The sequence below is a fragment of the Coptis chinensis genome, chromosome 9, assembly GCF_015680905.1.
Source record: "Coptis chinensis isolate HL-2020 chromosome 9, ASM1568090v1, whole genome shotgun sequence".
NCBI classification, from domain to species: Eukaryota; Viridiplantae; Streptophyta; class Magnoliopsida; order Ranunculales; family Ranunculaceae; genus Coptis; species Coptis chinensis.
Genome location: NC_141464.1, coordinates 81,079,903 through 81,107,394, shown reverse-complemented (window position 1 = coordinate 81,107,394; position 27,492 = coordinate 81,079,903). Strand labels below are relative to the sequence as shown.

The following is a 27,492-nucleotide window of genomic DNA, read 5'->3' as shown; positions in this document are numbered from 1 at the left end:
CGAGTGGGTATGCTCTGCTCGGCATATGCCAAATTACTTGGTGAAACTGATTGTGCAGCTGCCACAAGTCCACACCCATATGATCTTCCGCTCTAGTGGCCCAAATCCTTTGATTGCCAATTTCCATCATCTATAGTTACCATCTATAGAAGTGAAAATTTGAGCACTGCCACAAATTGGAATACTGTATATGGTGATGCAAATTAAACGATTTTTTCTCTCCAAAAAAGAAGTGTGTTTTGCTTAGAATAGGTAAGCAGCCTCTTATAAGTTATACCCACCCAAGCATGAGAAATAGGGTTTCCAAAGAGCTTAGTCTGTTATAGAGAGTAAATATTGGGAGAGAGCTGTATTTTCCTTCAAAGCAAAGATGGTTAGAATATGTGATTTGCCTGAACAGGTTCGTAGTCACATTGTCTCTTTTCTTCCAATGGAAGATGTGGTAAGAACTAGTATTCTTTCAAAACAATGGAGTTTAACCAAGAATATTATGCGCAGAAAACAAGTAACAGGGTAGATTTTAAGGATTTGTTTATCAAACATACTCCACGATGGCTCAGATGTTAAGAAGTTCAATCTATCCGTCTACGGTGGTAAATTCTCTTATGGACATATACATGCATGGACCGCTTTTGCTGTTCGACACAATGAGTTCAATGCAAGCTTCTGGGTTGCTCACTGTATATATCATGTGTACTGACTTAACCTTGGGGTGTCAAAATGGCCCTCAAACTCTCAGCCCACCCGCCCTGCCCGGCCCATGGGCCGAAAAAGCTCTCAAAATGAGGCCCTCACATATTCATGGGCTGGGCCTATCCAGCCCTCAAGCCTTTGAGGGGAGGGTAAGAGTCTAGACTTTGAAACTTATGCCCTCCCTTAAGTCCGGCCCTTATTAAGCCCTCAACATTACATATATTTAAATTTTTTTTTTACAATATATTTCATTTTAACATTAATATGTTAAAAATCACTTAAAAGACGTTTATCTATTAAGTTTGCCAACTTTATAATTTCATTATAATATTTTATGAAATGAATTTAATTGATCTTAATTGACTAATACAACTTTAACAAGTATTTTTAGTAGTTTGAAGGTTTAATTGTAAAGATTCGATTTTATCATTTTTAACTAATGTTTCTAAATTTATTTTAGTATCTGGCCCTCACGTTTGGCCCTCAAGCTCTCTCGAGAGGATTGAGGGGCGGGTAAAGGTTTCGAGATTTAAGCATTGGCCCGACCTGACCCGGCCCTCGAGGTACATGAGGGTAGGACTGGCCCATCTCTCAAAGTATGGCTCTCGAGGTACATGAGGGCTGGTCCAACCCTAAAAGCATGAGGACTTTATTGTTTGAGGGCCGGCCCGGCCCGGCCATAATCATGTGTAAAACCTTGAAATGGTTGAGCTTAGATAAAATCAAATTTACTTCCCCCATGCCCCCATAACGTCTGAACATCCAGCCCACGGCCCAACCAAAAACGGGCCCATGAACAGCGCTGGGTATATTTTTTCTGTAGAACAAAAGTGATGCATCGTTGACCTCATTGTTCAAGAATGAAAGGGAACTGTTCAGCTCAACAAACAAGTAAGTACTTTGTATGATGTCAACTACTTTCTTCCTTAATCCATACAACGTGTGTGTGTCATCCTAAAATTAATACATGTCCATACAACGTGTGTAGTGCAATAAGCAATTCTCCTACGCATAGAAATAGTTTCTTGATTGAAGTCTGTATAAAGTAGAAGTATAGAAACACGAAAAAGTATACTTGAGAGTTGAAACCACAGGGAACTAAAGTGTGATATGCTCTAACATACTTCATACATGATTATTATCGCTGATTACGTAATAGTTACAAATAATCCACCCGTGCCTATGTCGGAATTGACTGACAAGGCAACAAAGGATGTATTGATCTCGATACACATAGAGTACTGGTTGATAACACTTTAAAACGATCGTTTTCGCATCCTAGCATTTACTACAGGATCCCCCCAGACTCATATTGTCGACTTCTAGCACATTTGGATCGAAGTATCAACTGCCAACCTCATCCGGATATAACACGTACTACAGAACCCTGCTTATTTTCCTTAATTTTGCAGATGAAACCAAAACCATGGCTAACGCGATAATATTGTAGACGTTTCAAGTTCATCTGATGGGTCCCAATCCAAAGAAGATGAAAGAATCTTTGACAGAGATATGAATACATCAAACATAGATGGACGAGAATTCAAATCTTTAGCCACACAGTTCTTTGCCAATTGAGCTACGGAGAAAGCCAAATCCAAGGGGTATTCACCTCTTAGAGATGGGTCAATGAAGATTTTCAGCTTTTCTCTCACATTTTCTCCTTCAAGCACTTGGTTTATGGACAAGAGCAAGAGCTCTGCGTTTACATTCTTTCCGTCATTGCCATTGGCGTCAGAGAAAGTAACAGCTTCTTTACCGGATAAGAGTTCTAACATTACCACACCAAATGCAAACACATCCATTTTTGGAGTAACCACCCCATCCTTCATATATTCAGGTGCCATATAACCTTGAGTACCAACTACATGCCTTGTCAATTGCAAACCTTTTTCTCCTTCTTCTTCACTGCCTGCTGTCCTTGCCATCCCAAAATTAATTATCTTGGCTCTAAAGCCACCATTCAAAAGAATGTTGCTGCTCTTCAAGTTCTTGTGAATGTAAGGAGGATTTGCATAGTTGTGAAGATAGTTGAGCCCATCGGCAACATCATAGGCAATCTGGACTCTCTGTTTCCATTCTAGTCTCACCGTAGGAGTTTCACATGATTCACTTTCATGAAGCAAATCACTTAAAGATCCATTCTCCACAAACTCATAGACAAGATAAGCATTCCCCTCATGCATACAGTAACCAGATAGCCTAACCACACTAGAATGACTGATCTGTTTCAGTATATTAATCTCATTCACTGCATCACCTTTCACCCTCTTTATAGCAGCATTATCACCTTTAATCACCCCAAGATATACAGAACCACTGATTCTCTTATCTTCACTAAAATACCCAGTAGCCTTTTGCAAGTCCTCAAAGTTGTATACCTTCACCACTGAATCCATTATCAGTCGGACATTTTCAGCCGTAACAACAGATGATTCATAATTCCTTTCGGGTGCACTCGTGTAGTCACTAGAGACAGGGACCATCTTACCTTGTGAGACTGGTTGAGATGGACGCCGGTAGCACACGAACCACAAGAAGAAACCAAGGAGGGCTAATAAAACACCAAGGAGGGCTAATAAAAGTACTGAACCAACTCCAATTCCAATAAAAAGCCACATCTTAGTTTTTGAAGACGAAGAATTTGAGCTATTAACTGTAGGAGTAGGAACATTTATAGTAGGGGATGGTGGTGGTGGTGGTGGTGGTTTTCTAGCAATTGAGATTAACCTGGGTTGGGCTTTGAGTGGAACTAAAACGGGTGTGAATGGGAAAATAAGATCATTGTCAGATAACAGATTCGCAGAATTTATGCTCTCTTCATCAACACCAAAATTTTCACCAATGGCAGATATAGAATCACCCCAAGTAACTAAATAAGATAACAAGTACTTCACACCATTAGCAGTCTGATTTCTAGTTGGACAAGCACATCTAAGGGGTATCGAAAGTTGAGTTCCAACAACAAGTTTTCGAGCATCATATGGATTCTGATTAATCAAACTTTGGCAAGTAGTAAGACCCTGGTAAGTATTATTAGCTAGACTAAAATAAGTCTCAGTTGAGTACTTCAAATCATAAGTAGAGTTATGTTGATAAAACTGACCTGAACATGAACAGTTTGTAACAGGAACTATTATGAGTCTGTTAGTTGGAATCTTTTCAACATCAGTTATGTTGTTGAGTTGAGCAATCATAGATGCTTCAGAGTTTAAAAGTGTACCTATATATGGTGCAGAATCATAAGGTGGTTGTGCTCTAAAAGTAATATATGATAGACATGAAGTTTGGACACCATTGCATAGGGATCCATTTGTTGTGTTATCAAAACGCTCACATGCAAGTTGCTTGTTGGCTAGGTAAGGTTGTTGGGAGTATGTTATTTGGAAAAATGTACCAACATATATGAACATGAACAAGAAAGCATTAGGAGTAATCATAGTTGAGAAGGAGATGATGGAGCTAGTGGATGGAATGGAAATTTTTTGGGTCGAGGTAGTGAAAGTTCAAAGTTATTGCTTGGTGTCATAATAATAATGTATTTGAGGCATGGACTGGAGTGGGTCATAGCCGTGAGAGGGACGGAAGTTGTTTTTATATTAGGGTTATATTGACATACCCCCCACCAGTAGTTGCAATTAGGATTACCCCCCAAAATAATTGAAATTAGGATTTCTCCCCCAACTTGACAGTCAATAGGAGTCAACCAACAGTTTCCGTCAGTTGACTGGTCAAGGATTATGAATTGTCCTAAATACCCTTTTTCTGTGGAAATTACGAAATTAGCCATTGACACTGTTTAAAGCCCACGACACAAAGCCCAAAATCGATATTAGACACTGTTCAAATCTGGTTTCTCTGACATTTCCATTAGTTGCAACTGACATTTCCATTTACGCCTCTGCAAGAAAAATGGAAACCCATTTCAGATCACACTCAAATTTTCAAAAACCCTAAGAACAGATCGAGTGAAATGAGTGTGGCTCCATTAACTACTACCTTTTGGTGAAGTTTTCTTCTTGAAAAAGGTCATGATTGCTTTCTGTGCCATTGAGTTTCTAGATCTTCAAACCCTAGATTTGTTTTCAGGGAAAGGACAACACTCTTGTAAACTTGTGCCAAAAAATGTGGGTACAAATGATCCACATGAACCACTAGAGTATCCATTTCTTGGCTACTGCCACTGAAGTATCTATATTTTTGCTACTGCCCGTGGATTAGTTCACAACCAATACTCATCTCTATCCAAAAATCTATTCAACTTTTGCCATACTCCAAAGTATTATGTAGCACTAGAGTAATATGAACTGTAAAGTCTATGTTGCACCGGATGTCAGGATAGATAAACAAAATTTGTGAATGTGATTAATAGATATCTATCTTTTCGAACAACTAATGAGGCTATCAGAGTCGATAAATGCAAATTTTGAGTTTGGTTTGCGTACAGAATTATATGAATTCAGTTGTTGATTGCAGTGCTAATTTAAAAATTCAGCGCAAAAATCAAACAGAATTTACAATCTTGTGTTTGTTCTCACCCCTTGACTCCATAGCTCTTAGAAGAACAATTTGACACCCTTTCATTTGCCAATAAGCAAACTTGATCAGCCAAAGGATTATGGGGAGCCTTATTATGTTCGCTTGCAAGGAAATAGAATCGAATCTTTGAAATTTATGTCAGAAATTCGGATTAACTCAGGGGTGGAGGGGAGGGAATTAAGGTACATATTCATATAAACTAGAAATGTAGACTAACCAACAAGCTCAGGATATTTGGAAACAAAATCCTGAAAATTTCATCTTCAACAGACCACTTGATATAGTATAATAACAAACAAATAAACTCACTTGACAGGACATGGCAATATTTTGTATGTTTGAGACGATCTTTGGTCAATGTACTCAAGAAAATACACAACAAACTGCATAACAGTGAGACCTGAGTTTGAAACGAAATGCTCAGAGTTCTCTGTGAGTAATGCGAGACGACGACTGTGTGAAGAAAATTAAGAGCACCAAAATATCACAAAAGAGGGCGGGATTTTCATGCATTCCGTAAAACTACCAATGGACATAAACAATCAGATATTAAATAGTAGAATGGAACTAACACTGAATCAGATATCCAATATGCCAAATACCCACAAATTAATCATCCACATCTTCATGCCGCTTTACAGTCAAAATTTTAAAGGATCCACAGTCCACATTTTCACAGTAATTCTTGAAGTTAATTAAGAGGTAACTGCAACACTTACGTTTCCATTGTTGAAAGTCACGATCTCTGCTTGTTTGCAGGCATTCTGAGAAAGACCTAGAGTGCTGATTCATTTTTTATTTTATTTTTATCGGTTAGAGTGCTGATTCATTCGCTTCTTCATCTCAGTTAAGTTAATGCTGTGGCTTAAAGAATGCACCTGGTTAAAGCTAGACATTCTTCTACTTGCTTCTCTCTGTAAACCAGACATTTTTGGTCCAACATGGTTCCAGCAATCTCCAAAACCATTAGAAGTAGCAAATTCTAATGCACCGGTGCTTGTTGCAACAATAGCTGAAATGTGTGTCAAAGACCTACTCATGTCAGTATAAATCAATAGGAAAATAGTAGACACACACACAAGAAGGACACTTCAACTAAAATGGCTTGGCGTGTCAAAGAGAGGTCGACAACATCTGCCACAGTAAATGCTACTGTGCAAACCAGATTTGAACAGTGTCTAATATCGATTTTGGGCTTTGAGTCGTGGGCTTTAAACAGTGTCAATAGCTAATTTCGTAATTTCCACAGAAAAAGGGTATTTATGACAATTCATGATCTTTGACCAGTCAACTGACGGAAACTGTTGGTTGACTCCTATTGACTGTCAAGTTGGGGGGGAAATTCTAATTTCAATTATTTTGGGGGGGTAATCCTAATTGCAACTACTGGTGGGGGGTATGTCAATATAACCCTTTATATTACGTATCGTGTGGACTGTGGACTGGTGTTAAATTGTTAACGCGTCTTGTTGACTTTAATGGGATCATCTGGTCAATTTCTTCATGGATAAGGTCTTCATGGAATTCACCGATATTCCAACTTTTCAGCACTTTTTGTGAGGCTGTAAGAGCTCATCAACATAAAGCCATGAGGAAACTAAATTTCCGAAAGTTTCATGAAAGCTTCAGACTTTAGTAGAATTGAAAGTTTATATGGTTAACCAAAACTGTAAACATACTTGTTGGTCTTTTTTTTTTTTTTTTTCCTTTTTCGATAATACCTCATATATATATAGAATTAAAGCATTACAGGAATGATCTTGTTTGTTAGGATACAAAATGGTAGCTTATCCCTTTGTTGCAGGTGGGAGGCCCATTGTGCTAACTGATGAGCCTCACCATTAGACTCCCTATTTATCCACCGAAATTTACAGAACTCAAAAGCAGAACTTGACTGAATTACAGAGTCTCTCAAGCTCTCATACATCCATGAACACGACTGTCTATTAAGTGCCATAATAACTTCTGAACAGTCCCCCTCTATATACACTTCATTCCATCCAAAAGCAAGGGCCAGTCCTATGGCCACCTCAGCTGCGACCATCTCTGCTTCTTCTGCCGATCTGGCTTTGAATTTCCTAGTGCCTGCCCCTATCACTTTGCCTTCCGAGTCCCAAGCTATTGTCCCAGCTGCTGCCTCTCCTGAGCAAGCCTGAAACGCAGCATCAAATCTTAAGATAACACAATCATTAGGAATCACCGGGAACATTGCATCTAAATCATAGTTAGCTCTATCTAAAATAAACTCAGGGGGGTTAGAGATCTCATTCTGTTTTTTGTTCTCTTCAAAGCTATTGGTGCAGTTGTAGGCCTCCATCTCACTTCTTCTAATGGTTCTTTCCCTGTTTGGAACCCTTTGTTCAAACTTGGCTTCATTTCTTGTTTTCCAGATGTTATTAAGCAGATAACAAGCCTGGACTCCTGCCTGAGATATGTGCTGGCTTTTGCTATTACACCAACTAAGAAACTTAGTGATCCATACTTTGGCATTGTTGCTACCTTTGTTTTCCATTCTCATACCTAAGCCTGAGGTGAACCACAGCAGTCTGGACCACTCACAATCAAAAAACAGATGAGTATCTGTTTCCATACTCTTGTAGCACAAAGGACAGGAGAACTCCCCCACCATATGTCTAGCCTCCAGCCTATCCCCTATTGGCAAAGCATCCATATATACCTTCCATAGGAACAGCTGAAGGTTAGCTGGGAGTCTAGCTTTCCATATATGCTTCACAGTATGAGTATTGAGATTAGAGCTCTGCCCTATATTCTTCTCCTTTGAGATGTGTTTATAAGCAGATTTCACAGTGAGTTTTCCTGACTTCTCCTCACTCCAAACCATCTTATCCTTCCCTTGCCCCACAGGTCTGATTAACACTTCCTTGATCCTTGCAACTAAGAAAGAAGGAAAGAAGGCATTGAGCTTTGTTTCATCCCATCCAGACTTGTCCTCCTGAAATAGGTCTGCCACATGGAGATCTTCCAGTCTGGGATCTTCCACCCCTAGCTCTCTCAGAGTCTTGGGTTTTCCATTGCATAGCACCCAAGGGTCATCCAGAACAGAGGTGGAAGTCCCACTATGGATCCCCCATATCAAGCCCCCATTAATCAGATTAAAAGTTTTGTGTATGCCTTTCCAAAAATAGGAAGCATACCCAGGTGGTTTCCAAACTTCCCCAATCCAATTCTTTCCATATATACTTACAAGAGTCTTTGTCCATATTGAATCCAAGTCAGTAGCTGCTTTCCAAGGAAGCTTGGCTAGCATGGCTACATTGATGTCTCTCATCTTTCTAAAACCCAAACCCCCTGCAGATTTAGGTTTGCATAATTTGTCCCACCCCATGGTGTGGACACTTTTCGAATTTTCAGTGCCATGCCAAAAGAACTCTCTACATGCTTTGTCTATCTTGTCACAGGTGGACTTAGGAAGCATATAAGTTGACATATTATAAAGAGGAGTGGCTTGTACCACAGACTGGATTAGGGTAGCTCTTCCAGCCTGGGATAGTACCTTAGCCTTCCAGCCTTTAATCTTATTGTGGATCTTATCCACTAAAAAGTCGAAGTCCTCTGCCTTCCTTTGAGACAACATAATAGGGATCCCTAAATACTTATCTTTTGGATCAAAAAGCCTCATTTTCCAGAACTTTTTTAGCTTTATTTTGTTTCTAAACTTCAGGTTCCTACTAAAGAAAATGCTTGACTTATCATAGTTTATCAACTGCCCAGAAGCATCACAGTATTCCTTCAGGATGTCCTTGAGGTGCCCCCCATCCTCAACATTACCTCTTGTGAATGTGGATTAGGTCATCAAAGATAGAAAGATGGGATATAGGAGGAGAAGCTCTCCTAATTTTAATCCCATGGATATGTCCCTCCTCTTCAGCTTTGGCAATCATCCTTGAAAGAGCCTCAGACAGGATGATAAAAAGATAGGGGGATAGAGGATCCCCTTGTCTCAGGCCTCTTTCAGGGATGATCTTATCAAGAGGCTTCCCATTCAAAAGGACTTGAAAAGAAACAGTAGAAATACATTGCTTAATCAAGCTTCGCCACCTTTGGCTAAAGCCCAACTTCTCAAAAATGTTATCCAACAGAGACCATTCTACCCTATCATAGGCCTTAGCCATATCCAGTTTTAAAGCAACCCACCCATTCTTCTTATCTTTCATGTTTTTCATGTGATGGAAGAGCTCACAAGCCAACCCAGTATTGTCCCCTATATTTCTTCCTTTTATGAAAGCCCCTTGAAAGGGGGAAACTATCTTGTTTAGGTGACTCTTTAATCTATTGGCTAACAACTTAGAGATGACTTTATAACAAAAGTTACAAAGACTTATAGGTCTAAAATTGGCCACAGTCTCCGGATTATTAATTTTAGGAATAAGAGCAATATAAGTTTCATTAAAGGTAGGGTTAAGCTCCCCCTTGGTAAAGAAGTCTTGAACAAAAGCAACAATCTTGCCCCACAATATCCCAAGTGTTTTGATAAAACACCCTTGGAACCCATCAGGTCCAGGAGCCTTTAGGCTGCCCATCTTCTTTACTGTTCTCCAAATATCCTCATAAGAAGGGATGCCAGTAAGACTCTCATTTTCCTTGTCTGTGATACAGGGTTTGAAAAGATTTAGGATATTCTCATTTCTTTGGGGATGATCAGAGTGGAAGAGATCTCTGAAGTAGGAGTTAATATTCTCCCCTACTTCAGTTCTCCCTACACTCCATCCTCCCCCTTGTCTCCGTAACTTATCTATGCTATTTTTCCTTCTTCTGAAAATGGTTGAAAGATGGAAAAACTTAGAATTCTTCCCCCCCTCTTTCAACCAGTGAATAGTGGATTTCTGTTTCCAGAAACTTTCCTCCTTTACCACCCACTCAAACAGCTCAGTTTTTAAACCTTTTGCTATTTCATAATTGGATAAAGAGAAAGGTTTCTTCAACACATCTTCCAGCTTTTTATTGACTTTTTTAATATTGGTAAAGATATTGCCAAACACTTTCTTGTTCCAAATGGAGAGATGTTGTTTAGTTATCTTGTGTTTAAGAATGACATTAATATCCGGCAAATCATGAGAAATAGAACTCCAAGCAGTAGAAATAACAGGCATGCAAGTATTATCTGTGAACCACATGTTATAAAATCTAAAAGGTTTTTCATGGTCTCCTCTACTCTCCTCTGTGTCATTTAGATTTATCATGATGGCCAGGTGGTCTGAACTAGCATTTACTACATTGTATACATGCATGTTAGGAAAAAGAAAAACCCAAGCATCAGTAGCCATAGCTCTATCAAGTCTTTCAATAATGTGACTTTGAGGAGCTCTATTGTTGCTCCAAGTATACTTAGGGCCCTTAAACCCTAGGTCTATCAAGCCAAGATCATTTATCAAACCATTGAACTCCTCCATACTCTTGTCAAAAATACTCTTACCCCCAATTTTTTCATTGAGAGAAGTAATGGCATTGAAGTCCCCAAACATGCACCAAGGCCCAGGGATCAGGGCAGCGACATCCCTGAGCTCCGACCAGACTTTATGTCTATTACATGCTAAGGGTGCCCCATACACAAAAGAAAAAAACCAGGGTTCAGTGCAAAAATAATTATTTAATTTACCTGTCACCTGGTTCCTAGTAGCCCCCAAGATAGTCAGGTCTACCCCTTCCTTCCAGAGAACAGCAAGGCCCCCACTACGACCCTCAGCTGGAACACAATAGCAGCTTCTGTACTTAATCATCCTACTTATCCTTTGCATCTTTTCTAAACCTACCTTTGTTTCAGACAGACATATAATATCAGGATCAAATCTCCCTATTAAGTCCTTTAGATTCTGAATTGCCGTGGAGGAGCTTATTCCCCGGCAATTCCAAGCTTGTATCATATCTGTCGAGGCAGCTGTTGTGGGACAGCTACCGCGAACCCTGGAGGAGACACAGACCCCCACTGCTTCCACTACCACTAGACTGACTCTTACCCTTATCAGATACCTCTTTCTCTTTGCTAACCTTACCTGAACATTCCCCCTTATACTGTGTCTGCTCTATACCAGGTCCCTTTGTGATCACCCAGGAATCATCCATTGCTATTGGCTTTGGTTGTGGGAACCTGATCTGCGTAATGCTATCCTCAGAATCATACTCCCCTCCTTCCACACTACCTTGAGCAAGCTCCATAGGCATGTTCCCAACAGACACTTCTTCTTGTCCCCCATTATTCTGAGCAACCAAATTTGCTCCATCCTCTTGAGAGTTATAGTCTTCCCCCCATTCTGTAAAAGCATCAGAGGGAATTTGATCCTCAGGGAAGGAGTGACCTGAGTCATCAGATGGGATGGTAGAGTCCAAGGATCTATTTGATATCGATGGCTCAGTGGATACCTTTGAATCACTTGAGATGCTTATCATTGGTGCTTCATCAGGAATGAGCAAATGCCCCAACCCTCTAGCGTGCAAATCATCAGCCTCTCTTTTCGCCTTTTTTGACTGCCTTACTACCTTCCTAATACAGTATCGTTCCCATTCACCATCATCCATGTTTCCAAACTTTCTCCCAGAGCTATCACTGAGTTTTCTTTTTTCCCCCACGTCCACCCCTTGTATTGAATCCACACCTCGTTTAGCCAACCCTTTACCTTTACCTTGAGATACCAACGTCTTAAATCCTCTGCCACGTGTACTTGATCCAGAGAAACGAAAGGGGGTTGGTGTTGTTGCTGCTTGAGGTGTTGATTTGCAGCAGCCCATCTTGTTTGATGTTCTCAAGATAAGGCATGAATGTCTCGAAACCAGATGAGAGAGCTTTCGGCGAGGCGTGCTCCTCTTCAGATCTGTTGTCTATTCCCACAGATCCACTACTCAGAGCTATCGCCCCTAGGTCTCCAGCTGTATCTTCCAGAGAATTCGATTTGTCCACCCGGGCTTTATTTGCCCCATCTACCCTATCCATCTTTTGTGGATCCAGATCCATATGTGAGTTATCCAAACCCCAGATTACTAGACCCTGTTCCTGTGATGCTGGCCCAAGGCCCAAACTCAGACAGTCCTCCTGGGATTCATTATGTCGAAACTCCAGGCCTTTTGCCCAAACTACCAATTGGGTGTTTTCCCCATCCTCCTTCTGACCCTCCATGTCTGTTCCCCCAACGGCTACTGACATAGAATCAGGCAAACCTAATCCATCCGTTTTGACTCCTGTCAGACCAGTCCTGTCTTCCTCTGTCTCCCTTGTCCTAGCTTCCTCTGTCTCCCTTGTCCTGCTCTCTTTCCCAGCATCCTCGCTGGCAGCCCTTAGTGGAGTAGAGAACATCCCCATCCCTTGCCAGTGTCTTCTGCCCGGAGACCTCTATTCCTGGCTGGAATCTGGTCCAACCTTGGTTTTTGGGGGGTACCGGAGATAGTGACTGTTGTCGGAGAGGAGGAAGCTGCTCCATTGTAAAACACATTTGCCCTCAACACAAAAGAAAAGTTATTTTTTATATCTTTAGGGGAACCTCCCAGTTTCCTTATCTCTGCACTGTGCTTGTCTCGTATGCTACAGAAATGCAGATCATGCCCAATACACCCACAGAAGTAACAAAAAATTTCCAGCTTTTCGTACTTGAAGGTCACTGGAATAACTTCCCCCATCTCCGTGCATATCTCCATACCTTTAAGAAGTCGTTCCTTGATGTCCATACGAACTCGCACCCGCGCAACAGGTTTTTTGAATTCAGATGAGCAACCGATGTCAACCCCTTTCACTTTCCCAAGATTCATCCCAATGATTCTAGTATTCTCTTCATTTATCCTATCCCTTGGGAGCCCATGTATTTGGACCCAGAAATCCACTCTGTCAAACTTCCGATCTGCTTCCAATACTTCTGAGTATTTACCTTTTTTGATGGATAATATGAATCCTTGTATAACCCAAGGTCCATTCTGTTTTACATGATTATACTCCTCCACATTGTCAAACACCATCTTGTAAAAGCCTTTTGTGATCATTTCGATGTTTGTTTCTCCCTTTGTTTGCCAGCATCTATGTACCTCTGCCGCAAAATCTGTCAAGGCAATATGTTTTCCCCCATACAGCTTCCCAACTAGCGTTGTTTGTGCTTGTGGATCTCCTACCATATTTTTGCAACCAATATTAACTTGTTTCTTCTCTTTTGAACAGAACAGATTCTTCATATCAGCTTGGAGTTTTTCTATAATTGTTTTCTTTTGACTATCCTGTAGATCCTCATCCCTCACATCTTTCCCTTGTACCTCTGCCATCTGTTGCCAAATGGGCCAGTTAGTTGCCTCTACCCAGGAAAGATTGGGTTGCAGAATCAGACAATCAAGGAGATAGAGCCCAGATGTAGAGATTAGATCTGTGTATCAGACCAGATATGTAAAAGAAGAAGCCTTAGATAATCTTTTCTACCCTGGCTTGATAGATCCCTATTTATTCTCTACTCAGTAAGAGAGAAAAAAACCAGGACCCCCCAGCCAGATAATGATAATATACCCAAGCCACTCGGATACTCAGTTTGAAATTTGAACAAGAAAGAGAGGGAAATTAAATGAATAAATCAAGAGAGCAAAGCTGCTTTAAGCCGCAGAAGAGCCTAATTAGGTAAATCTTTTTTTTGTTGGTCAGTACTCAGTATTGTTGTATTGTTCAAGTTCTATGGTTGACCGAAGCTTATTTAGATCCCTTGTCCAATTGTTTCATTTTATATTCTCTGCATTATATAAACTTTCTTCTAGAAATCAATCGAATCATCATGGCACCTATCTTATGATTATATTATGAAATGTTTTGCAAAACGCACGCGAATATAGGCACACCATGTGACAGTACTGTAATCCAATGTCTCCGTGATAAAAATTTAGGAGTGGAACTTGGGCAGGTTGGGTCGGATTAAGGCATAATTTGAGTTCAATCCAAGTTTCAAATGTTTCAACCCGAGTCCAGGACCAAATTCTAGTTGGTCTTTAAATTTTTAATCCAAGCCCTAGCCTGACCAATTCGGATTGGGTTGGGTTATGGGTCAGGTTGATAAACTTTTCGAGTTTTTTTTGGAATTAGAAGGTAAAAAACACCAAAATTGAAATATTCTAATGAAATAAAAAAGATTTGACTGTTTGAAAAAGAAATTAACCTTTGATTATATTATTCTATCTAAAATAGAGATTCTCAACCTTAATTTTTACAAGAATAGAAGGATTGAAATATATACGTACATATATGCACACGGGACTTGGGCTAACCCCACTCAAGTTCCACCCCTAGATAGAATCATAGAAATGAAGAGTGTTGGGCTGTGGGCTTGTTACTTGTTACTTGTCTCGTTTCTTCCAATGCAAGAGGCTATTAGAAGTTAGAACTAGTGTACTTTCAAAACGATGGTGCGATGTGAGTTGTTCTCTTTCAAACCTCGACTTTGATCAAGAAGATTTTGAAACAATGACTAAAGAGAAATGGGATTTTATAGAATTTGTTTATCAAATGCTTGTTCGTCATGATGGGTCAGATGTAGATAAGTTTAGGCTATCTTTTCAAGTTGTCGATTCCTATATTCGTCAGTGTCAAAGAAATTTATCTTCATTTCAATCGTGGATTATTGGACAAGCTTCCGTGCAGCTTATTTAGTTGTAAAACCTTGACACAATTGAAATTTGAACAAACTACTCTTAGTTTGCCTTCGACCATAGATCTTCCTATGCTCAAAATTTTGAGGTTCTCAATGATCTAGTTTCAAGAGGAAAACCATATTGGTCAGTTCATTTCAAGCTGCCCTGTGCTAGAGGAGTTGTTTTTCTTGAAGTCTTGTTCAAGTCATCAGGATACTCCTCTTGTTGTCGCTACTCCTAAACTAAGGGTCCTATCTTTGTGTGATGATATCGCCATGGATGCCAAAATTTCTTCTTTACTATCTGCAAGCGTTACTTTGTTCTTAAATCAATACATCGTACTTACTTTGAAATATGTTCTCAGTATCTCACCAGGGACCGATATTTCTTGTCACATCTGCCTACATCATGCTGCAGCTTGAAAGATTTGGAGCTTTACATGTCCCCTACGAAAAACCAAGTCCAATTCGTAGCCTTCTTGATGAGGGGTTATCTGAGCCTGCAGAATCTCTCTTTGGTTCTCCATGTATAGCAATAAACATTACTTGGTTACTTACATGTTTATCTCCGACAAACATAAACTCTCATTTTCAACTTTTCTCATTTTGGATTAGGAATATTTAAATACACATATGCTCGACATGGAAGAATATTGGCAAGTGCAAGAGTTGTCTACTGATGGTGCTTTGAAGTCCCTTAGATCAGTTAAAATTAACGGTTTTACAGGATGTGGGCAAGAGTTAGACCTTGTGAAGTTTTTACTTGAGAATGCAAAAGAGTATGGTTAATTCAGATTATTGTGATATGTGGACACAAATGTACTGGTCATTGAAAATTCAGATTATTGTGATCTGTGCTCACAACTGTCTTATTCATGTTCTTGAATATGAATCCAATTATTCAAAATTTGTTCAGAATCCTTGTTTTATTTATTTTCTTTTGCTCCCTGAACATTCTTTTTGAAGGACTTGCCATATGAAGGAAATTGAGACACTCTAGAGCCCAAGGACGCGCCTTCTGAAATAAAATTCCTGCACTAAAACTTGCTGGGAAGATTTTCAGCTAGGGTTTGACATGGGGAAATCAGTTGCCAGCTTCACAAATGAGCTAAAAACTAAATTTTATATTAAGTAACGTATACTACTGGGACAATACTGTTTTCTTGGTGCTTCGGCCAGTACTCTTTTAACGGCTAAACAAACGCCTCGAGTGTAAGCTGATCATCAAACTTTCAAAGGTATGCAGTTTCAATGTCTTTTCATTATAACTCCATCATTTGATTAATGATTCGTGTTATTCAATTTAACTGATCTCATTATTCTGTTAATGTATTTCGTAAACGTAAATATAAGTTTACATTATAACTCTGCCATACATATTTTTGTTAGCAGAAACAACCAAAAAGAAAAAAAAAAAAAAAAAACAACATGAACAAGCCTTATTATTGGGATCAAAATAGGGTGTCCCCGAACTGATTCGAAGCCACATTGTCTCGTTTCTTCCAATGGAAGACGCGATTAGAACTAGCATACTTTCAAAACGATGGCGCACTGTGAGTTGTTCTCTTTCGAACCTTGAATTCGATCAAAAATATTTCGAAACCAAGACCAAAAAGAAACAGAATTTTGAAGAATTTGTTTATCAAACCCTTCTTCTGCATGTCTTGTCGTATTGATAAAACCGGTATTTGCATCTCAATTCATGGATATCTTTCGCTGTTCGTCACAATGTCAAAGAGTTTGATCTTTGCTTTGAATTTGGAACATTAAAAACGTTTCCGTGTTCCTTATTTACTTGTAAAACCTTGACAAAATTGGAATTTGAAGATACTAGACTCCGTTTGCCTACCGCGGTTGACCTTCCTATGCTCAAAATTTTGAGGTTCTATAGGGTTAAGTTTAGTGATGAAGACCATACAAATCAATTCATTTCAAGCTGCCCAGTGTTAGAATAGCTGTTCTTTGTGGATTGTTATTCAAAAAAAGATCATAATACTCTTATCGTTACTGCTCCTAAACTGAGGATCCATATTTCATTTGCTCCTATTGCTGATGATGTCAGAATTTCTTGTGCCAATCTCCGTATTCTGCAATACGTAGGTTATCCACCATATATAACTAAGGAAACACTTTCCTTTGTAGTCCAGGTGAATATTGCATTTTTTTGTTATCTACTATCTATATACTAAAACAGAGACCTTTAAAGGAGGATTTTCTCTCTCCTATGTGGCACTCTAATATGAGAGTTAGCCTTTTTTCTATCATGTGGCACTCTAATATGAAAAATAGTATTTTCTAATAGTCCCACGTACATGGAACCTCTTTGAAGAGTTTAAGTGTATTTATAATTCTTATATTTGGAGAGTTTGAGAGTATTTCCAATTCTTATATATTTGATCAAATAAAAAAGAAAATTGCTAAAAAATTGGTGATTCCTATTACGAATCAAACACTTTTAGTATTCCAATTCTTATATATTAGATCAAATAAAAAAAAAATTGCTAAAAAATAGGTGATTTGTATAAACTAATTCCCTATATACTAAAGCAGAGACCTTTAAAGGAGGATTTTCTCTTGGCACTCTAATATGAGAGTTAGTCTTTTTTCTATCCTGTTGCACTCTAATATGAAAGATAGTATTTTCTAATAGTCCCACGTACATGGAACCTCTTTGAAGAGTTTAAGTGTATTTATAATTCTTATATTTGGAGAGTTTGAGAGTATTTCCAATTCTTATATATTTGATCAAATAAAAAAAAAATGCTAAAAAATTGGTGATTCCTATTACGAATCAAACACTTTTAGTGTTCCAATTCTTATATATTAGATCAAATAAAAAAAAAAATTGCTAAAAAATAGGTGATTTGTATAAACTAATTCCCTATTACAAATCATACAGTTTTAGTGTCTATGATAAAGTACCGACTTATTTTGAATATATCCTTAAAACGGTCTCAAAATATAGTTAAAAACAATTATACAAAAAATAACATCACAAAATATATAATAGCAAATGAAAAAAAATAACGGTAAAGTAATAATGACAAATATTTTAAAATATGTATAATACTGAATGAAACTAACGTCAAAAAACAATTAATGGAAAACCGAAAACTGGATGCAAATGTATCGAATTAACCTCAAATAATATTTAACGGAAAATCGGAAACTGGATGCAAATGCAAGTTTTATACTAATCTTAAAAAGTAATTAATAGAAAATCGAAATATAGATACAACTGCATTAAACTAACCTCAAAGAATAATTAACGGAAAATCAAAATGTGGATGCAAATACATCAAACTAGCATCAAAAAATAATTGTCGGAAAATCGGAAACTGGATGCAAATGCATTGAGCTAACCCTCAAAGATTAAATTAACGGAAATCGAACCGGATGCGGATTGCATTGAACTAACCTCAAAGAAAAATTATTTATAAATTGGAAACACAATGCAAATCGTGGAACTAATGTTAAAAATAATTAACGGAAATCGGAAGCCGGTTGCAAACTGCAGACCAACTAATCTAAAAAATACACCGGATACAAAACCTCAAGAAATAATTAACAAGAAATCGAAACGGTTGCAAATTCATTGAACTAACTTCAAACAATAATTAACGGGAAATCGGAAACTATATGCAAATGCAACTTTATCAAATAATAAACGAGAAATCTAAAACTGGATGCAAATGCATTAAACTAATCTCACATAATAATTAACGGGAAATCAGAAACAGGATGCAAATGCATTGAACTAACCTCGAAGAACAATTACCAAGAAATTGGAAATTGGATGCAAATGTATTGAACTACCGAAAAGAATAATTAACGAGAAATCATAAACTGGATGCAACTGCATTGAACTGATATCAAAAAATAAATAACGGGAATTGGAAATTAGATGCAACTGCATTGAACTAACCTCAAAATATAAATAACGGAAAATCAGAAACTGGATGCAAATACATTGAACTAACCTCAAAACATAGTTGGGTTATATGTTGTGGGAATGTCTCGATAAGTATAGTTTTACACTTAAAATGGTGTTTATCTTATCTCTTTCCGTATGATTGGGAACTCCTTGCTATTCAAATTTCAAAGTAGTCCAATATATATGAACTTCGCCTTATTAGGCAATATCACAAAACTTCAATCAAATTTCTATTATTAAACAACAAAATGAAGTTGAAGAGTTTTATCAAAGGTGAGTTCATTTTTTTTAATGGAGAGTGAGGTTTTCACGTTATAAGAAATCTGGTTGAGTGATTAATATAATGTTAATATATATAATAGTTCTGCATATTTGCAAATATTTTTCAGAATAATTAATATAACAACACCCGTTCGTAGATAATCTTTGAAGATTCCACATAGTGAGTCATGCATAATTTAAAGAATAATTAGTGAGAAATTGGGAACTGGATAATCTTCGATGATCTCACATAGTAAATTAAGCATAATTTACTTTTTATGTCATGTTTGTAATGACACTACAGATGAATAAGTAGAAATTGGTATTACATACCATATTGGATAATTATAATGAAATCAGAAATTGGATTCAAATACATAACTGAGCTCAAAGAGTGATTAACGGGAAATCGGAAACTTTATATAAATTGCATTCAACTAACGACAAATAATAATTAACGGGAAATTAGGAATTGGATGCAAATCATTGAAAAATATTTAACGGAAAATCGGAAACGGTATGCAAATACATCAAACAAATCTCAAATAATAATTAATGGGAAACCGGAAACTGGATGCAAATGCATTGAACTTTACTCAAAAAATAATTAACATAAAATCAAAAACCGAATGCAACTGCATTGAACTAACCTCATAGAATAATTGGTGAGAAATCGAAAATTAAATGCAAATGCATTGAAAAACCTCAAAGAATAGTTAGCGGGAAATCAGAAACCGGATAGAATTGTATCGAACTAACCTCGAAGTATAAATAATCGAAACTAGATCTTGGATGTATTGAACTAACTTTAAAGATTTATTAATGGGAAATCGAAAACTGGATCCAAATGCAATGAACTAATCTCAAAGACTCATTAACGAAACATTGAAAAATGGATGAAATTGCACTGAACTAACCTAAATTAATAATTAACGGGAAAATATAAATTTGATGTAACTGCATTGAACTAACCTAAAAAATAATTAACGGTAAATCGAAACTTGATGCAAATGCATTGAACTAACCTCGAGAGAACAATTAACATAAAATCGGAAGTTGGATGCAACCGCATTGAACTAACCTCAAAGAATAATTAACGGAAAACCAAAAAACTGGATGCAATTGCATTAAACTAAAATCGAGAGATTAAGTAGTGGGAAATCAGAAATTGGATGCAAATGCATTGAAATAACTTAAAAAAATAGTTAACTAGAAATCGGAAGTCGGATGTAACTACATCGCATTGACCTCGATCAAAGCATAAATGTCCACTTTTTTAGCCTTCTCACATGAGTAATTACGAATAATTAGGAACCAAAAACGAAAGTGAGTTTATAAAAACAGACTCTTACATGTATACAAATTGTATAGAAATTGTAAACTATCGAACTAACCAACAATTAACGGAAAATCAGAAACTGGATGCAGATGTATTGAACTAACCTCAAAAAGTAATTAACGGGTGATTGGAATCTGGATGCAAATGCTATGAACTAATCTCAAAGACTAATTAACGAAACATCGAAAACTGGATGCAACTGTACTGAATTAACCTTAATGAATAACTAACGGGAAATCATAAAGTGGATACAATTGCACTGAATTAACTTCAAATAATAATTAATGGGAAATTAGAAACTTGATGCAACTGCATTGAACTAATCTCAAAGAATAATTAATGAGAAATTGGAAACTGGATGCAACGTACTACATTAAACTAACCTCAAATAATAATTAATGGAAAATCAGAAACTTGATGCAAATGCATTGAACTAATAACCCTAAAACATATTTGTATTATATGTAAGGGGAATAAATGTCTCAACAAATATATTTTTGCATTTTAAGTAGTGTTTATTATAATTCTTTTATTGTGATTGGGAATGTCTTGCTATTCAAGTAGCTTCAATATTATCTTCGCCACATTAGGTATTTTCACAAAACTTCAATCAAACTTCTATTATTAAACCTAACAATAAAAAGAAGTCGATGAGTTTTATCAAGTTTTGCGCTTCTTTTTATAGAGAGTGGTGCAAGAAATTTAAATGAGTAATTAATATAATTTTCATATCTCATAGCTATGCATAGTTACTAATAATATTTTTAGAATAATTTAATATAACGGCACCCGTTCGTAGGACACGTTCATGTGATAATCTTTTTAAGTGAGAGTAGTGTATTCTTTGAGGATATGGAAACAATCAATCTGTTTCAGTGATTTGTACACATTAGTAAGCGAACGGTGATGATTTACCGCTAAATCACTATAAATCTAATAAAACTATTATACAAGCTAGATCGAGTTTAAGATAATTTGAAAATTATGGATTAATATTATAAACCACAAAGTGAAGAGGGTATCTCAATTTGATCCCTTAGTTTCCAAGTACTTATGCACCATAATTGTTGCTCATTAACGTATTTCGGTTTATTTTCAATAAAAATATATTCTTATTCAAAAATTTGCCGCTAAATCACCATAAATCTAAGAAAACTATTATACAAGCTAGATCGAGTTTAAGATAATTCTATTTGAAAATTATGGATTAATATCCTAAACCACAAAGTGAATAGGCTATCTCAATTTGATCTCTTAGTTTCCAAGTACTTATGCACCATAATCGCTGCTCATTAACATATTTCGGTTTATTTTCAATAAAAATATATTCTGATTCGAAAATTTGCTGCTAAATCACCATAAATCTAAGAAAACTATTATATAAGCTAGATCGAGTTTAAGATAATTCTATTTGAAAATTACGGATTAATATCCTAAACCACAAAGTGAAGATGCTATCTCAATTTGATCCCTTAGTTTCCAAGTTCTTATATACCATAATCATTGGTCATTAACGTATTTCGATTTATTTTCAATAAAAATATATTCTGATTTGATAATTTGTGCGAGACATTTCGTAAAGCCTTTTCAGCACACAAAATATTTAATAGATCCCGGGCGTATGCCCGGGTCCAAAATCTAGTGATTCAACTATAGCAGCCCCCTATGTCCTTGTTCACCGTGCAAATCACATATTGATGGGATTGCGTAATGTGGTGTCTCTAACTTGTCTATATGCTAACTAAAGTGTCTCTAATGTGGGATTTGGAGTATTTCTACATAAGCTACTGTCTATATGCTAGTTTTCTTTGTTGACAGAAAACAGTTTATATGGGATTCTGGGGATGCAACTCAGGTTAGCTGGAAAAGTTAGGTGCTTTCTGAAGTTTCTTCTGACTTTCAGAGGTTTAACTTGGAGAATGGTCATTTAAACGCTAGTAAATTCGTGGACGGCAAAAATTCGGCACGGAAATTATTCGTTAAAAATCCGAAAATTTGGATTCTATTTCGTTTAAAAATTCAGCCTACAAAAATGAAAAAAATGCCAAACATATAATTCGTGTTTTATACGTGTATAATACGAAAAAATTCGGTCATATTTTGTTGCATTATAAGTTTAGATGAGGCAATTAGGATTTCCCCCCACTAGATGGGAAATTAGGGTCTCCCCCTAAACACACGGTCAACTTGGTTTGACCGTTAACTTTCAAGTCAAATAATTGAAAATTACACAAACGTTCTCATTATTTTCAAAAAGAAAATATTCAATTTTAATTAGGTGGGAGCATTTAAGTTATTTTCAGTTGTTTGACTTGAAAGTTAACAGTAAAACCAAATTGACCGTGTGTTTAGGAGAGAGACCCTAATTTCCCATCTAGTGGGGGAAATCCTAATTGGCTCATCTAGTGGGGGTAACACTAGTTCATCATAAGTTTAGAAAGTAATATTTTGCCCAAAATATAGTGTGTTTTTTTCATTAAAAAAATACAGACTTTATTATTCAGCAATTATAAGTCTGGAGAATCATAGAATTCGAGTATTAATGTTTAAGTTTGAAACGTTCGCCTTATTATTTGTATTATACGGAAACGTATATAAAATGGAGTATTTGGAATCAGATTCTTAAAGCCAATCCAGTTGATATCAGACAGGACTGCAATAATCAATTCTCCTACGCATAGAAATAGTTTCTTGATTGAAGTCTGTATAAACCATAGTTCGTGATTCCGAACGAAACTCCGGAATTCCGCCCGGAATTTCGGTTTTTCAAAAAAATGGAATTCCGAATATAGGGTCGAAATATCCGAAATTCTGAAATTATCTGAAATTCCGAATACAACAAGGGTCGAAATTTAATGAATTCCGGTTTTTGAATTTGTCGAAATTTCAAAAATTCTGAAATTCCGAACTATAGTATCGAAGACCATTAATACTGAGTAGTTGAGAATGCTCCCAGTGACCCACGTCAGTCTCCCTTTTTTCTCTCATGCTGACACATCAGATTTTACCTAAAAAAATGAAGTCTACGCCTTTTTTTGGCGATTTCAATTGTTCGTAGTCCAAAATACATAAAAACCCAAAATAGATAAGTAGATAAAAACCTCTTTCTTAAATCTTATCTCCATTTTTAAACAAAACGAAACCTATTCTTCCAAAATTAAACTAAGAAATTGTTCTGTCACCCAATATCCCCAATATCATGTAAGTCTGTAACAAACTTCTCTTCACAACCAAACCGATCCTTTAGATCAATCAACCTTGCAACAGTAACGCCGTACAACTCAAAACTTCGAGCTTCATAATCCACCGGTTCAAAGGATCCAAGATTCTCAATTGGATGGTCAATTTTGTTGATAGGCACTTTAGGGGTAGTTGATCCCCAGCCTGCCATGATGATGATGCAGGAATCCTCCAGACACCTTGTGACGAAATTATTACTAAATCTAGGACTTGCTTGAACACCTCAAACTGCAATGCCACTTTGTAGGAGGTAATTTTGGAGTGCAAACCGATTCACTGGAATTATTAACCTGGGAGCAACCGGTGAATCTGGAAATGCACATTTGTAATGTTGCAATGGATGGTGGGTGTTAATGATGAGAATAGTCCAACTGGGGAAACATTGCAAGTGAAATCAACATTTTAATCTATTGCTAACTTTGTGTCATCCCGCAGTCGATTGTTTTATTAGTTTCTCTTTTTTTTCTACTTTTTCTTAAAAGATACGAAAATATACTATCAGGAATTATAGTTTGGTTCATTTTCTTGAACCAAATGTTGCCAACGTTTTTGTTGGGTCCTTAGGAGTGATTGTACTGTTTATTGTTCTTAATAACTATTTTTGACAGAGTTTAATTACAACTTTGAGTGGAGAGTTTAGTGAGGATCGGCCCTTTTAAACTAGGACATAAGCTTTGCTTTCCTATAGTACTCACATATCTGGACCACTCCTACTCCGTCTTGAATCTCTAGATCCTACTTTTATCCTTTTGAGTCTTACCACTGATCCATCTCAACATGATAACATTCTCATACCAAGTCTTTCAAGACCTTGGAGATCACATATTGCCCGCCATCTAGAGTATTTTAATTATTTATTTTTGAAATACTTAAAGGTTTGGAAGACCCTAACCTATATTAATAAAAATCCTTTTTCTGTATTTCCTAAAACATTTTCTACTTGATCACTAAAACCTGTGTTTTTTCCTTGATTCCGTTTTTCTGTTTAGAAATCTAACTGTGTTTTAAGTGATAAACTTTTTTTTCTGATAAAACCTGATTTTCAAAATTTTCTATGTTAACATAAAACCTTTTTTACCTGTATTTATTTAACTGGAACGCTGGTAATGACATTTGACTTACAAAAGTTTGGTTATTATTGAAAATTAGAAACCTTATTTTACATATAATCGTTTACAATACCATTTATTTAATGTATTTTCACACAAATGCCATATGTGGGGACGCTGGATTATGGCATTTGGTTTATAGCTTACGTTATTGTTTCTCTTATCTTTTGAAGAAACGAAAAAACAGATTGACGACTCTGGTCCCATGTCTTGACATATATAATTTCTTTTTTCATAGAGTAAGAAGTAAAATCAACATGGTCATTTTCAAGATCAGCAGTGGTAGTATTGAATGGAACACAACCAAACTGGCATAGTACTCGAAGTGGCACATACGGAGTGGAACCATGAAGACCAACAAGTACAATACTTTGTCGACCTGGAGAGGGTGACACGAAGCAAGTTGTTTTTTGGGTGACTTTAGAAAAGCGACCTCAAGAATTCGCTACGCTCACGGACTAAGTAACGTATACTACTAGGACGATACTGTTTTCTTGGTGCTTCGGCCAGTACTCTTTTAACGGCTAAACAAACGCCTCGAGTGTAAGCTGATCATCAAACTTTCAAAGGTATCCAATTTCAATGTCTTTTCATTATAACTTCATCATTTGATTAATGATTCGTGTTATTCAATTTAACTGATCTCATTATTCTGTTAATGTATTTCGTAAACGTAAATATAAGTTTACATTATAACTCTGTCATACATATTTTTGTTAGCAGAAACAACCAAAAAGAAAAAAAAAAAAAAAAAAAAACAACATGAACAAGCCTTATTATTGGGATCAAAATAGGGTGTCCCCGAACTGATTCGAAGCCACATTGTCTCGTTTCTTCCAATGGAAGACGCGATTAGAACTAGCATACTTTCAAAACGATGGCGCACTGTGAGTTGTTCTCTTTCGAACCTTGAATTCGATCAAAAATATTTCGAAACCAAGACCAAAAAGAAACAGAATTTTGAAGAATTTGTTTATCAAACCCTTCTTCTGCATGTCTTGTCGTATTGATAAAACCAGTATTTGCATCTCAATTCATGGATATCTTTCGCTGTTCGTCACAATGTCAAAGAGTTTGATCTTTGCTTTGAATTTGGAACATTAAAAACGTTTTCGTGTTCCTTATTTACTTGTAAAACCTTGACAAAATTGGAATTTGAAGATACTAGACTCCGTTTGCCTACCGCGGTTGACCTTCCTATGCTCAAAATTTTGAGGTTCTATAGGGTTAAGTTTAGCAATGAAGACCATACAAATCAATTCATTTCAAGCTGCCCAGTGTTAGAAGAGCTGTTATTTGTGGATTGTTATTCAAAATAAGATCATAATACTCTTATCATTACTGCTCCTAAACTGAGGATCCATATTTCATTTGCTCCTATTGCTGATGATGTCAGAATTTCTTGTGCCAATCTCTGTATTCTGCAATACGTAGGTTATCCACCATATATAACTAAGGAAACACTTTCCTCTGTAGTCCAGGTGAATATTGCATTTTTTTGTTACGATTCAACTATAGTAGCCCCCGATGTCCTTGTTCACCGTGCAAATTGTATGAAACTTATTTCAAAAATATACTTATTGTTAATTAAACAAGAAAATCAAATTAATATAACAAATATATCATGAACAAACCTTTAGTTCAACTAATGAACTTAATTTACCAATTATTAAATCCGAGCCTAGTGAAGATTCACTATGTCCTTAAGACAGATTTTCCCCCTCACAGTGCTTGAAGGTTGATGGGAAACTATCTCCCAAGATAGAACGGATTTCCTTCTATAGAAAGCTATCACTTCAATTCTATAGACTCAGCGAACACAACATAGTATTTAACTAAGAACAGAGGGAGAAGAGAAAGATCAGAACTCTGTGTGATCTGGTGTATTTTTCTCTCCAAATTCATCCACTATTTATAGGTGAGTGGTGCCTCTTGAAACAACACAAATGACTCTTGGGAAAAAAAAAGCAACTCTTTGAAAAGTCACATGTTTGAAAAAGACACACCATTTCGACATAAAGCTGCTTTTGAACCGGTGCCTATTTCGAAAGGTCACACCTTTTGGCATGATACACTTTGTTTCGAACCAGTGCACATTTCGAAAGGTCGCACCTTTTCGGCATAATGCACTGTTTCGAACAAGTGCATCATTTTGAAAATGTTTTTCTCACATTACGTACTGTTTCAAGAAAAAAACACATTTCATCTCAAGTAGGGTAACTTGGGAGACAAACTACTCATTCATATTTTAATGGATTTGTGCAAATTCTTTTTTTTTTTTTTAACAATCCCCCACATGAATGAAAATTTGGCTTCTTCTATCATAAACATCGGATTTCTGTTCTTTTACAAATGAAAAGATACCGCATAAGGTCAAGTAGCATGGGAGGCCTTGAACTTGCCTTAGTGAAAGACGATCAGATTTAATTGGACGATCAGTAGACTTCAATTAATGTCCTTGAACTGTCAGCCGTTTGTATAAACCTAGACAATCATCTTCACACAATACCTTTTCGAATACTGTTGGTTCTCACGTTTGTGTTCATTTTGGCCTTGAACACTTCTTGGTTTCAGATAGTGCTTTTGAGACATTTGCCTTTAAAATTCTCATAAAAGCGCCCCATTTTCAGCACTAACATAGGTGATTTCTATAAAGAGTATCCCGCAATACTCCACTTGGATAACATAACTTTCCAAGATATAGTAAATCATTAAAAGCTTGACTTATCCCGGTTCTCATGGCGGACATGCACCTTTGTATTATATAGGAATGGGTTA

The 27,492-nt window shown here is 36.7% G+C and overlaps 1 long non-coding RNA gene and 1 pseudogene across 2 annotated transcripts; one reads left to right on the top strand and one right to left on the bottom strand.

The window, feature by feature from the left end:
• The first annotated feature begins 1,117 nt into the window (after window positions 1-1,117).
• On the top strand, window positions 1,118-15,738 carry LOC147478606 (uncharacterized). The gene is made up of 3 exons (XR_015209608.1): window positions 1,118-1,584; window positions 15,197-15,358; window positions 15,447-15,738. It is a non-coding gene; the product is annotated as an uncharacterized LOC147478606 (long non-coding RNA).
• LOC147478607 (protein LYK5 pseudogene) lies at window positions 1,805-4,223 on the bottom strand (annotated as a pseudogene). The gene has a single exon (XR_015209602.1). The product of XR_015209602.1 is annotated as a protein LYK5 pseudogene (transcript).
• Window positions 15,739-27,492: the final 11,754 nt, after the last annotated feature.